The 12587-nt window shown below is 36.8% G+C and overlaps 1 long non-coding RNA gene across 1 annotated transcript; it reads right to left on the minus strand.

Moving 5' to 3' along the window:
- Nucleotides 1-546: 546 nt before the first annotated feature.
- LOC310736734 lies at nucleotides 547-10788 on the minus strand. The gene is made up of 3 exons (XR_014536638.1): nucleotides 10665-10788; nucleotides 4181-4289; nucleotides 547-1280 (listed from the first exon to the last, which is right to left on the minus strand). It is a non-coding gene; the product is annotated as an uncharacterized lncRNA (long non-coding RNA).
- Nucleotides 10789-12587: the final 1799 nt, after the last annotated feature.

The following is a 12587-nucleotide window of genomic DNA, read 5'->3' on the forward strand; positions in this document are numbered from 1 at the left end:
GACAGGCCGTGATGGTTGGTTGCCATCCCCTCCTCCAGTGCACACATTGAATTCTTTCAAAAGCCTTGTAACCTTGTTCTTTTTTTCTATTCATGTTTAAGGATAAAATAGAAACCTTCATCGAAAAGTTAAAAGTAATGATACAACCCTGTCATTATATAATTTGTAATTAGGCATTACAAAATTATTGTGCTTCCTTAATATAAAAATACCTAAAAAAAAAAAAAAAAAAAACCTAAACATTAAGAATTGATAATAAACTAAAGTTATTTTTTGTCTTTAGGATGAAGCAATTACTAGCATCATTGATGCTTATAATATGCCATGATTACATCTGTTGGACACAGCACACAGTAAAACCTTTAGGGATGAGTATAATGACTATGCACATAATTAAATGATACAGTTTTGAAATTGATGCTACTTCTTATTAAATTTAATTAAGTATGCAGTAAATCCAAGTAATCATTTTTAGTTCTTTATTGGCCTTGGAGTTAAAAAAAAAAAATTAAAAAGCAGGTTACATTTTTAAAACATTGGGAAAATATTAACTTTATGTTTACATAGGTCACAGAAAATACAGTTATTAAAATTCAGAACATGGAAATACAAGAAAAACATCTGATGTACTCAAACAGCCAGCAAACCTGGAACTAATTAATCTCAATCCTCTCCAGTCACAACACATCTCTGAGGTCAAAGGGTTATACACCAATGTTGTAAGAAAACCACATACGTCTCAAATGGTAACTTTCTTAACATTGGTTGACATACCTTGAAATCATTTCAAATAATACTGATTATTTTATATACAGTATAACACTTAATACAATGTAACTCTTTAATACATTTTATTATTCCAAGGCACAGCAGTACAAAGTAAGAAATAAGACATGTACACAGTAACTATGACAGTAAACATAGTGGGGAAAAACATTATAGTTTTATAAGAAAACAGTTCTGCACCATGTGTTGGATGTAGGGTCTTTACAGTCTATGGTTTGAATTAAATTGTACATTTCAATTGCATAATGATAAACATATAGCGGTTCAGTTTAACTCAGTAAATTTTAATTATAATTCAAATGAAGCACATCATATTAGCAATGTTAGCCATGTAAACATTTTTACTGGACCATTAGTTAGGCTTTAGTTAAGAAAATGTGTGGTCCATTGGTTCATTGCGATAAACTGGAATTCTACTTAGGGTGTATTTTTGCCCTGTGTCCAGAGTTTATATTATAGGCTCCTGATCCACCTTAAGCTTGATGAGGATAATGCTGTAAGTGAAGATGAATGAATGAACATTATTGATCCATTTGTCATTTAACAATGTAAAGGAAAGTGAGCACTTTTGAATAGTATAAAAGGAAAAATATAACCGGCTCGGAGTTGTCAAGTGAAATTGAATTCAATTCATTTTTATTTAGATAGCACTTTTAACAATGGACATTGTTTCGAAGCAGCTTTACACAGATATTGTGGTAAAAAAAAATGAATAAGATTGTTCTTTATAATTGTACATTTTGTCCCTAATGAGCAAGCCTCTCAATGTTTCTTCCTTATGCCTTCTCAAGGAGTGTTCAGGCGACTTGGCAAGGAAAAACTCCAAGACGGCATAAGGAAGAAACCGTGAGAGGGACCAGACTTAAGAGGGAACCCATCCTCATCTGGGTGCTCAAGATCTTATAAATGAGGCTGTATAATTTAACTATCGTTTAAGGCTATGGTGCAGTGCTACAATGCTGGTTTAAAATATCAAATATAAGTAGATAAAAGTATGGATATTTAAAATTATATTATATTTGATAGAATTACATAGGAGTAATGAATGTGATTTGAGGTCAGAATTGGGGTGCTGCTCCAATTCCGTGTGTCATCATCATTAAAATATGTGTGTGCTGCCATAATATATCATTGTGTGTGTTTCTTTAATGCTTAAAAGAGTTAATGTGCATCTTTGTTCTTTCTTGATGCGTAGTGCTCTGACTGTATATGTGCTTTCGTGCAATGCTTGTGTTTTTATTTTCCAGAATGTACTGGTCATGCCTAGTTTACATGCACTTGAATTATTGATTGGCTGACCTTGTGTAGCAGAGAATGACCACACACTTCACCGTTCATCTCTAATGAAGCCCTGACTGTATATTAGCAATTGATTAAATTGCTGTTGCCTTTTCAAATATAAGTAAAAAAAATGTAGTGTGCTTGTTATGATATGAAACAATCAAATAAGATTTACTAAAACTAACGCCTGATTTTATTTTTGAAATTAAAAATGTTTAATTTGAGATAATTGTAAAGTTTCACTGTATCTATATATTTCCCCTGTGCAATTTATGTATAGTTAATAAATCATTCTATTTCTTGTTAAATTAAATCATTGCAGTGTTTTGACAAAATCCCTTGTGTATTAGTAACTACAGAGCATAAAACCGTACAACTATGTAATTATGTGATCTTTCATATGCACCAAGAAACCCAGACCAGGACATATCATTGGCTTTAAATGTGAAGATTCATTTTGTATCAGAAACTTCCTCTTAGAAAATACAAACTACAATTCTATTCCACTAAAGATAGGTATAATCACTCTTATACTGCACTTAAGAATCAATTCAACAAACCATAGCCAAATCGACAATAAACAGTTGGATACGAGGCGGTGTTACGTGACTTCAGCAGCCTTTGCGCATTAAAGAGCCTCAGCTGTGCAAGCCCTCCTTAAGCTGTGCATACAACTGACAGATTCTCCCACCATGTAAATAAATTATTAAATGTAATCCCTGCAATCCCTCTGATTGTGCAACTGCATGGGTAATCCACCAGGCCCCACTACACACACACACACACACACACACACACACACACACACACACACACACACACACACACACACACACAATCCCACCCCCAACCTGCCACACAAGGCCAGTGTTCCATAGGTTCTCCAGAGACCTGGGCTCCGATAACGCCGCGACATAAATTCTATCCCCCGATTAGTATTCTGCTCAGCTGGTGGGATGAAAAGCGATGCAGCAACCCAAGAGGTGCGCACAAGCACACAAGTCATATATCACTGACAGCCTTCAAAGTACAGGATTGATTGCAAAAAGTTAGCTTTATTTAAAAACAGATTAGGCACATTTCTTTATTTATTTCTCTTGGGTTTTTTTTTTCTTTTTTATTGCAGTGTAAGCCAGAAAGTACCAGGCAGTTTGTGGTTATGTCATGTATTTTTTCTCCTTCATTAGTCAAAGGTGTGTATATGTGTGTGTAAGTCTGTGTCTGTGTGAGCGCATGCATTGTATGTTCGCAATGCAAGAAAATGTACTGCTTGCAATTTTGCCTAGCTTTGTGTCTTCACTACTCTTCATAAATGAGATTTTTAAGTCACTTTAGCACATATCCATCATCTGAGAAAATCTTTAAACCAGAGTTTTAAAGGAGAAAAACAACGATGCCTTCATGCTCTGCAGTGTGGGATTATATTAAATCATATCTATGTGGTGGTTCATAAAAAATATTATTCACATAATCCTGCTGTATTAAAGGTTATAGCATACTACTTTTCCAAAATTGTGTTTATTATAAATTTAGCAATGCAGTGTCCCTTCTGTACTAAAAGTATGTGTATAAAAAACTTGATAACAACCCAAAAAACATATTCTGTTTACTAAATCGATGTGTCAAAGATTGCTTCTTTTGAACACGACTAGAAGCCAGCGTGATTTCATCTTAAAATCCAACATAAGTATCCATAGTGAATTATATGAATAAATCTTTATTTCAGAGACTTCAGCTCATTAGGATCTGAAATACCAAATCCATCACCACCACATTGAACATTGATGCTCCCCAGGGCTGTGTGCACTGTACTTTGGTGATTCATGATTGTGCTCCTTTTTTGTTAACATTACAGAGGATATCACTTAGACACTTCTCACCAAATTGATAGTAAAGATAGCAAACTGCCCTTTTTCAATCCTGACCATTTTTTTTACAGGAGGACTATTTCAGAACTTCCTGAGCAGTTGTCCCAGACTTTAGGAATCTGTAGCAGATTGTGGGAAAAGCTGAGATCATTGGGGTTTCTCCGTCACTATTAATATCTTCAACTATCCACTAGGCACTTCAGAATTTCATAAGACAGCTTTTACCCTTTCCAGCTATTCTTTACCTTCCTGATGTCTGTGCTGTCTGTGCTGAAACCATCACTAGGCTCTGTAACAGTTTCTTCACTGAGCCAGTCAGACTGCTCAATATTCGGCTGCCTCCCAAACACTTTCCTAGAATAATCAAGACAGTTTACATGTACATCATCCATCTACACCCTATAATGTTCATTCAATAATTGACCATTACAATACAGCTACAATTTAAAATCAGAGCATTATCTTGTGCACTATATTATTTAATTAGTGTCAGTGCTTATTGTGGTGCTTTGGAAATGGTTCACCCTGAACTTTTAGCCACATATTTTATCTTACTGCTACTTTGACGGGTTTTTTTTTTTTAGCACAACTCTGCTAACAACAGGGAGAGATTTTACACTGAAATTGCAGGATAGTGTACACATTACAGACAGTTGTTTGTATTTTTTATATTCCTGTTCTGTTATGACTACAGTATACAACTGCACAGACATTTTAGTCCTTTCTCATGTATGCCATGTAATCCATCCAAATATTGCTCTGATGTCTAGTTAGCATGCACAGCCATGCAGAGACACATGCATGTTCCTCTTGTTCATAATTTTCTATTATTTCCATAAAGTAAGTTTCTCTAAACACTCAGCTGAAATACTTCTTGCCAAATATGTTCTTTGCTAGTTATGTATTACATTCTGACCTTGCGATCCAGTTTGTCCAAAAGAGTTTAATGCAATTTAGGTCTTGAGAATGGCAATTCCATGATAGATAATATTCCAGCCAACGGTTTGCTCTCTAAATAGTTGGTTAATTAACCAATTAACTGCAGTTGAGATGGAATTGCATGACAATAAAGTAGGAAATGGCAACCATGATCAATATTGACCATGACCATGATAAGTAAAGAAACTGGTAATATTATCTACATAGGAATTCATAACATTCACAATATTATTTAACTAGCTAACTTCTCCACGCATGACCGTAAAGTGGAACCTCGGAGCTCGCGGCCTCAGCGCTCGCGACCTTGCATGCTCGCGACTTTCATTCCGACCGGCGACTCTCATTCAGATCGGCTCGTGAGCAACCGCAAGCTGCTCAAAACGCTAGTTTTAACATTTCTAATCAAGGTTTATCTCTTTAAAATTGTCTAATAAGTAAGTGTTACGGAGTGAAATAGTGTTATTTACTCATTTAAATCGATTTCGTATAGTGTTCTTTGGGTTTTTACTGGGTTGGAAGGGGCGTATCAAAAGGTCACGAAAATTAGCGACCGGTCTTGGTCCCTAACCCTCGCGAGCTCCGAGGTTCCACTGTACTTGTTTTTGTAGCACTTAAAAATTTCAATAAATCTGACAGGGCAGCTTGGTAATGTAGAGGGCAATAATGCCATGCCACAGCTCAAATGTCCATGGATCCAAAGCTCATGTTACTGTTTCTTTAAACTTGCATTTTAACAGTGTCAGGATTTCTGACATGTTTTTTGTTTTCCTACAATCTCTTAAAAGCATGGTGGATTTGGTTGCTCTAGATTGCCTTACAGTGTGTGTGTGTGTGTGTGTGTGTGTGTGTGTGTGTGTGTGTGTGTGTGTGTGTGTGTGTGTGTGTGTGTGTGTTTGTGTGTGTTTGTGTGTGCGTGCATGGTGCCCTACTATGGAATGGCAACATAACCAGCATGTGGTGTTCAACCTAGCCCAAGTTTCCCAGTATAAATCAGTTACTGATGATAAATGAATGAATTAGTCTGGTAATATTTGCTAGTTTTAATTTAATTCAGACTGCTTTGTAATGTGTCTAAAAGTAGCACATTCTCATTTATCATTAGTATTTTTCTTTTTTTTTTTTTTTTTGCATCTGCCTACATATAAGCTTTTGTTTCTGTCATGGTTCTGTCAGCTAACAGAACCATTCATGATCATTTTTGCTTTGAGGAAGCAGTTCGTGATTTTAACTAAAACTCTTATATGACACAAAAGGTCTTCTACCAACCAACAAATATTCAAGCAGACTCATGTTCTGTACATTCAGACCAGTTCCTAAAACAGATGTCTTTTTTTATAGTGCGAGGAATGATTGCAGCTCTTTTTAGAGCGGCCTTGCTAGTAAAGCCGCATACTCAAGCAATATATATGCAACAGCTGACAACAGAACAAGAGAGAGAAAGATGTGGTGATCAGATGGTAAGGGAATAAAGGGAGGAGTTATGCTCAGGTAACCAGAAAGCCGTAAGCAGTGGAGGAAGAGGGGAAGGCAAAAGAGAATTTGTGTGTGTGTGTGTGTGTGTGTGTGTGTGTGTGTGTGTGTGTGTGTGTGTGTGTGTGTGTGTGTGTGTGTGTGTGTGTGTGTGTGTGTGTGAGAGAGAGAGAGAGAGAGAGAGAGAGAGAGAGAGAGAGAGAGAGAGAGAGAGAGAGAGAGAGAGAGAGAAAACCTTTGAGAGAAACAGGAGAGTGTGCATGCATTAAGGAGCTGGATTTTCTTGTCAGAAAGATTGGAGCAGGGATTAAGTTATGGCACAGTTCAGAGAGGAATTGGAATTTGATTAAATTAGTCAGTAGGGAAAAGAATATACTGCAAACAAATGAAAGACACAAATATCACAGATAAAATAAAATCGAATAGTGCACAACAAAAGGGATGCTCCAAATGCTGTACAAGTGAGATTGGGAAATTTATATCACCAGACATCTAGATCAAACCACTAGACAAAATCCTTCCTTTCAGACAAATAGACAGACAGGCAGACTGACAGATATACAGACACACTTTAAAAAAAATAAGCCTTGTTTCAGCCCCCCTCCCCTGCTGGGTCTCCTGCTGTGCTGTTTTAATAGGGAAAATTAGCCAAGCAGAAAGGTGGATCCTGTTTACTATGCTTGACTGTGCTCTCTGCGCTCAAGCTGGGGAAGCAAGCCAGGGTCCTCTATCTCTCTCTTTCTCTCTCTTTCTCTCTCCAACTGAGCTTAACTCCCAGCTGCTGTCCTGTGCCAACACCCTATAACCCATTGCAAACACACCGACCGAAAAAGACACAACAACCCTTATCCTGACCATGAACTTGACAAGTCATATCTTCAATCAACTAAACCACTGAATATTAATTCTTATCTGGAATATATATATATATATATATATATATATATATATATATATATATATATATATATATATATATATATATATATATATGTATATATGGTATATCACTTTAATGACAAAGACCAAACATAAATACAAATTGCAACACAATAAATATTACTGTACAACAATCTCTAAGCTAACCTTTCTCTACCTTCCAATCTAAAATGCAAATTCGATATGCACTTTCTCATATCAATCAGATGCCTAAATGACAGTAATTCATATTGTAGGGCAGATGAGAGGCAAGCTTCCAGACTGTTTGTTACCAGTGAGATTATCTATGCACAAAATACTTTGCTCAGTCTGTGGCACCTGATTGTAGAAAAGGCTGCAAGCGCTCACAGAGACTCTGTTATTGGCCGATAACAAATTGAATTTTAATCTCAGGCCCCGTAGTCTTGTGCCGCGTTTGCGTGCACAAATTGTAATTTATATTGTAACACCAAGGGATTTTTTCGACTAGCAAACATGAAGCACACGTTTTTATTTTGCTCTTTTTTTTCATTCTACATCTTATCTTTTCTCATACATACATGCTTCCTGCATTACAAACACACACCATCAGTCACTCTTACAATCACAATCTGGTCATCTCAACTCTGCATGCCAATTATCCACTAACTCACTCTTTGTCCAGGAACATCCAGGTCATCTCACATAACAGTAGAAAATAAGTTGAAATAGAAAAAAAAAGCCAGTCTAAGGCTATGCCCCTTTTATAGTATTTAGGAACAACCCTTCTTTTAGATTCTGGGTCCTTCCTGTGAGGTTTCTGAGAGAATCAGGCAGTCCATTTTGGATGTGTGGATTTTTTTTCCACAGGGCGTCTTCCTGTATTATTCTGGCCCTTTGACTGGTTATCTGGCCACTGTCACTTGCCACTCCTAGCATTGCCCGATTCAGTCATTTGACAAATGCACACAAAGACAGCCTCAAATCCCCAATCTGCTCACTGCTCCCCAATTAACCGAAGCCTTACGCACCCCACCGCTGCCCCCTTCTACCACCCCTTCTTCTTCTCCTCCTCCACCTCCTCATCCTCCCTCTGCTTATCAGGAAATTGATTTGCAGGCCTGAATGGGGTATGATTTTTTGGTGCTGAGAGCTGGGGCTGAATGGCACAAGGGAGCCCGGGCCCAGGGACATTTCAGAGGGGGTGAAAAGCGCCTTTGTTCTGGACGCCCTTGAGCCCCGAGACAGCTGACATCTTCAGCACCCCAGCTCCACACAATCTCCCTTTTCACCATGCTCCCTCCTTTTTCTCACAGCCAGGGAGAAAGAGAGAGAGGGAGACACAGGGAAAGAGAGGAGTTGGTGCAAAAGAGTTGCGAGTGAGTGAAGTGTGAGAGGAAGAGGGAGATTTTGGCAAGAGAGCAAAGCCAAGCAAAGTGATAGACTGAGAAAGAGAGAGGGGAAGAGAGAATGAGTGAGAGAAGCAGCAGCAGCAGCACCATCAGACAAATTACGCCTGGCAAATCCACACAGGTCAGACGTGCCTGCTGCAATACTGATCAAATAATGAAATCTGCAGACTTCGTGCAGCTATGTTTCTCACACTACTGCTGCTGCTCATTAACATTAGCATCACCTACAGATGCTGTTGGCTGACAGATCAATGTAAGTTTGGGACAGACACACAGGTTGAAGGAGGTAATTAATATGAGAGAAAGAGAGCTGCAAGAAGCATCCAATTTTCAACACATTTTCAAGTCTCTTCATACATGTAGAGCCATCATAGCTTTAAATTTACACAGTTCATCGCAACTGGAAGATGGGGGTAATGAAATATCTAGACAGTAGAGAATATTTTTTTCTATTGTTGAAACAACGCTAATTACATAGGATGGGACTGTGCCATCAGGCTACTAAACATTCTAGTGACAAAATTGTCCTCCATGTAAAATTGCTGAGCTCCTTTTTCATCTTTTTTCGATTTATACCATTATTTGGCCTTACTGTTAATTTCATTTCATTTGAAATGTAAAATATAAACTTACTATGATCTATAAAGTTATTCTTAATGTCAAACAAATGAGATACAATCAGTGTAAATCAGGGGTGTCTATTCTTATCTGCAAAGATTGTTTTAATTTTACCAATCATGAGTCACACCTAATAGTTGTTTGAAGTCCAAGAACAATTGATTAAACAGGCAGAATCAGGTGTTGCCCTGGTTAAAATCTGAAGCCACAGTGTAGGATAGCAAATGCAAACTGAATAGATGTTAAAAAAAAAATAATTAAATAAAAACCAGTAATGTAGTGGATTGTTTGTTTCAACTAATTTTTAACCTAAAGGCTTGAATACTACAAGAAAAAAATCTAGTGAAATGATTCCAGTTCATCCACTGAGGACAAAAAATTGGGTGAAACCAGGATGTTGATTAGTACAGTTGAAGGACAAATATCATCTTGCTCACTCAGTGTGTGTGGGAGGAATTTCAATATTTATTTTTTTCATCTTTGCCCTTATGTCAGTGATTGACATTTTTTATTTAAGCCAAGGCTTTGGCTCATGCAGTAGAAAAACACACCCACGCAAAGGCAAAGCAATTAATGTTAGCATTATAATATAAAGATCTTGAAATCGTATGTACAACAAATACACACTGAGATCCTGTGAGCCATCCTCTTCCTAACATGCAGGACATAGTTGTAAGCAAGCAGCCGCTTACTGCAACTGCAACTGCTGCTTCTGTGTGTGTGTGTGTGTGTGTGTGTGTGTGTGTGTGTGTGTGTGTGTGTGTGTGTGTGTGTGTGTGTGTGTGTGTGTGTGTGTGTGTGTGTTTGCATTGTACTGCATCCATGACAACAGGGTCAGAGTCTGGCTTTAAAGCTATTATGCTAAGAGACCCCGAGCAGAATACTAATGTGCAAGTCCCGTGGGGGGATCAAGGGAAAGGATCAGTTATCCAGCAAAATGTAACCGGCAGGGCATGGAGCACCAAAACGTAGCCAGCAATACCACAAGAGACGCCCACTTCAACTTACTGACAAAAAAAAAAAAAAACTGGCCGTTGTTAGCCAGTGTCTATAGCCGCCTACCTCCAGAACTGAGAGGAATAAAAATCATAATAGAGAACATACTCAAAACTACATATGTTAAGATGTAAGCTGGAAACAACCACGCAAAAAAAAAAAGATTTGTTAAACAGTTTTTCTGGACAAAACTATTTACATGTGACATGTGAAATATAAATTAAGATTTCATAAACAGGTGAAGCAGAGGATACTTTAGTGAGTTCACTAATGCAAATGTGATTCAATGTAAGACAAAGGAAAGAGAAAGTAAATGCATTTTTAACAAAGCCCATTTTGTGTTTACTAATTAATGTTCCAAACTTGATTTAAATAGTAAAATTATAACAAGACGAACCAATATTTTGTTGACAGTCCTGGAGAAATAACACTGAAGATATGACATTCCTTAAGAATTGTTTTTAAAAGAGGTTTTAATAACGTTAGTCAGTCCAGCCCACTCTCTGAATATCCGGGTGTGCTAAAACGGACACAGTGTGACAGTGTGACAGTGTGCCATTGCCTGGGCACTGCTCCCAGAGGACTGGCACAAGGCCAGTGTGTCTGTACCCTGTGGCCGCCAGCCTGGCAGAATGCCAGCGCACTACTCCAAGCATATCATACCTTAAAACAGCCTACCTCTGCCACCCCCCAGAGTCTGGCTTACACCAAGCCAGTGATGACGCATGACACACTGCCTGAGCAAAACCTAGATAAACCAAATCTCACTGCAACATGTCACTGATCTGTAACAACTTTTATTGGTTCTCCATGAAGGATTAAATCTCGAATATCCGTAAAGGATATCTTAAACCCGTTCAAAAGAGATTAATGGATTAGTGACTATTACAGACATTAGATTTAAGCCAATTAAATTCTTCTGATTAAGTGAAATATGTACACTTGTATATAATTAGAAAATATAATATAATAAAAATAATATGTACATAATTGCAGACCATATTCTAAAGTTGAGTGATAAGTGCTGATTATTATGCTACTTGCAAAAACATGCAAATCTACTAAACATACAGAGCATACAAAGTTTTTTTTATCATTATTATTATTATTATTATTATTATTATTATTATTATTATTATTATTATTATTGCTACCACTGCTACTGTCATTGTTATTTATTAGTTCACATAACATATCTTACTCTCAATATCACTTTCGAAGGATAAGTGAAAAAAAATAAATGAAATAAATATACAGTGTATCTTGGGTCCAATGCAATCTCTATCACCAAAAAACTTTTCTTTTGTAATCCAAAGTACTGGACATTAGGTATAATAGAAAATCTTCCCTAAAACTAAAATGTAATGTATGGAAAACATCTACATCAATGCATATAAAACTGTAAAAGAGTGTTTTATATTTAGCTATTACCTATACCTATTTTACCTATATACTTTGACATTTTCTTTTATGTGAGAACTTTGTGAGAAACAAGTTTTAAATAAAAGGATGCTGTCTGGTTTAGTAATGAACTTGCATTCTTTGTGTTTGCATGTGTATCTTCTGTGATTTTTTGATTGTTTTCCACTTATCAAGATGTTCTAAAGAAACATGATACAAATTTTAGCTCAGTCTAGGGTCCTGTAAATGTGACTCCCATGAATTTGGCTGTCCAAAAGTTTGTCCTTTAGCTAACCTTAATACATTATATAAGATAAACGACTTTTTATGTCTGATTAAATTCTGGTTAAAGAAATTTCTTTCTATTGTAATTTTTATATTTATAGACTAAATAAATGCTATGAAAAAAAAAAAAAAAAAAAAGGTTGAAAACAATTGCATTTAGAAAATAAATAAACTTGCCCAAAAACAATCTAAAAATATGGAAACTATTCATAGACCAAAATTGACTGTGCAAGATGCATTTTAAGACCTGTTTCCTTTGATTAACCTTCAGGTGACCTGGCCTTGGGGCGAGGTGGATTCTAATTGTGCAATTACATCTGGGGTGCACTTTTTTTTCACTCCAGTCCTCATCACCTTCTCTCCATACCTGACTCCCAATGGAAAAAGGAGAGGATAGGTTCATTATAGCAGGACCCAGCAGGATATGAGTGGGGGAGCATGCATACAGCCTAGCTGAATCTAATGGAATATCCCATAATGTATTCCCATAGGAATCAGCACTGACATTAGATCTACAGTAGGAAATGCTTTTATTTCTACCCTCATGTAAAAGTTAATGTTTATAGTGAAGCGTCCGTTGGAGCTTTTTGTGAATAGTGCTTTTTACATAACAGTGTTATATTATTACATATTT

This window comes from Silurus aristotelis (genome assembly GCF_946808225.1).
Source record: "Silurus aristotelis genome assembly, chromosome: 14".
Taxonomy (NCBI): Eukaryota; Metazoa; Chordata; class Actinopteri; order Siluriformes; family Siluridae; genus Silurus; species Silurus aristotelis.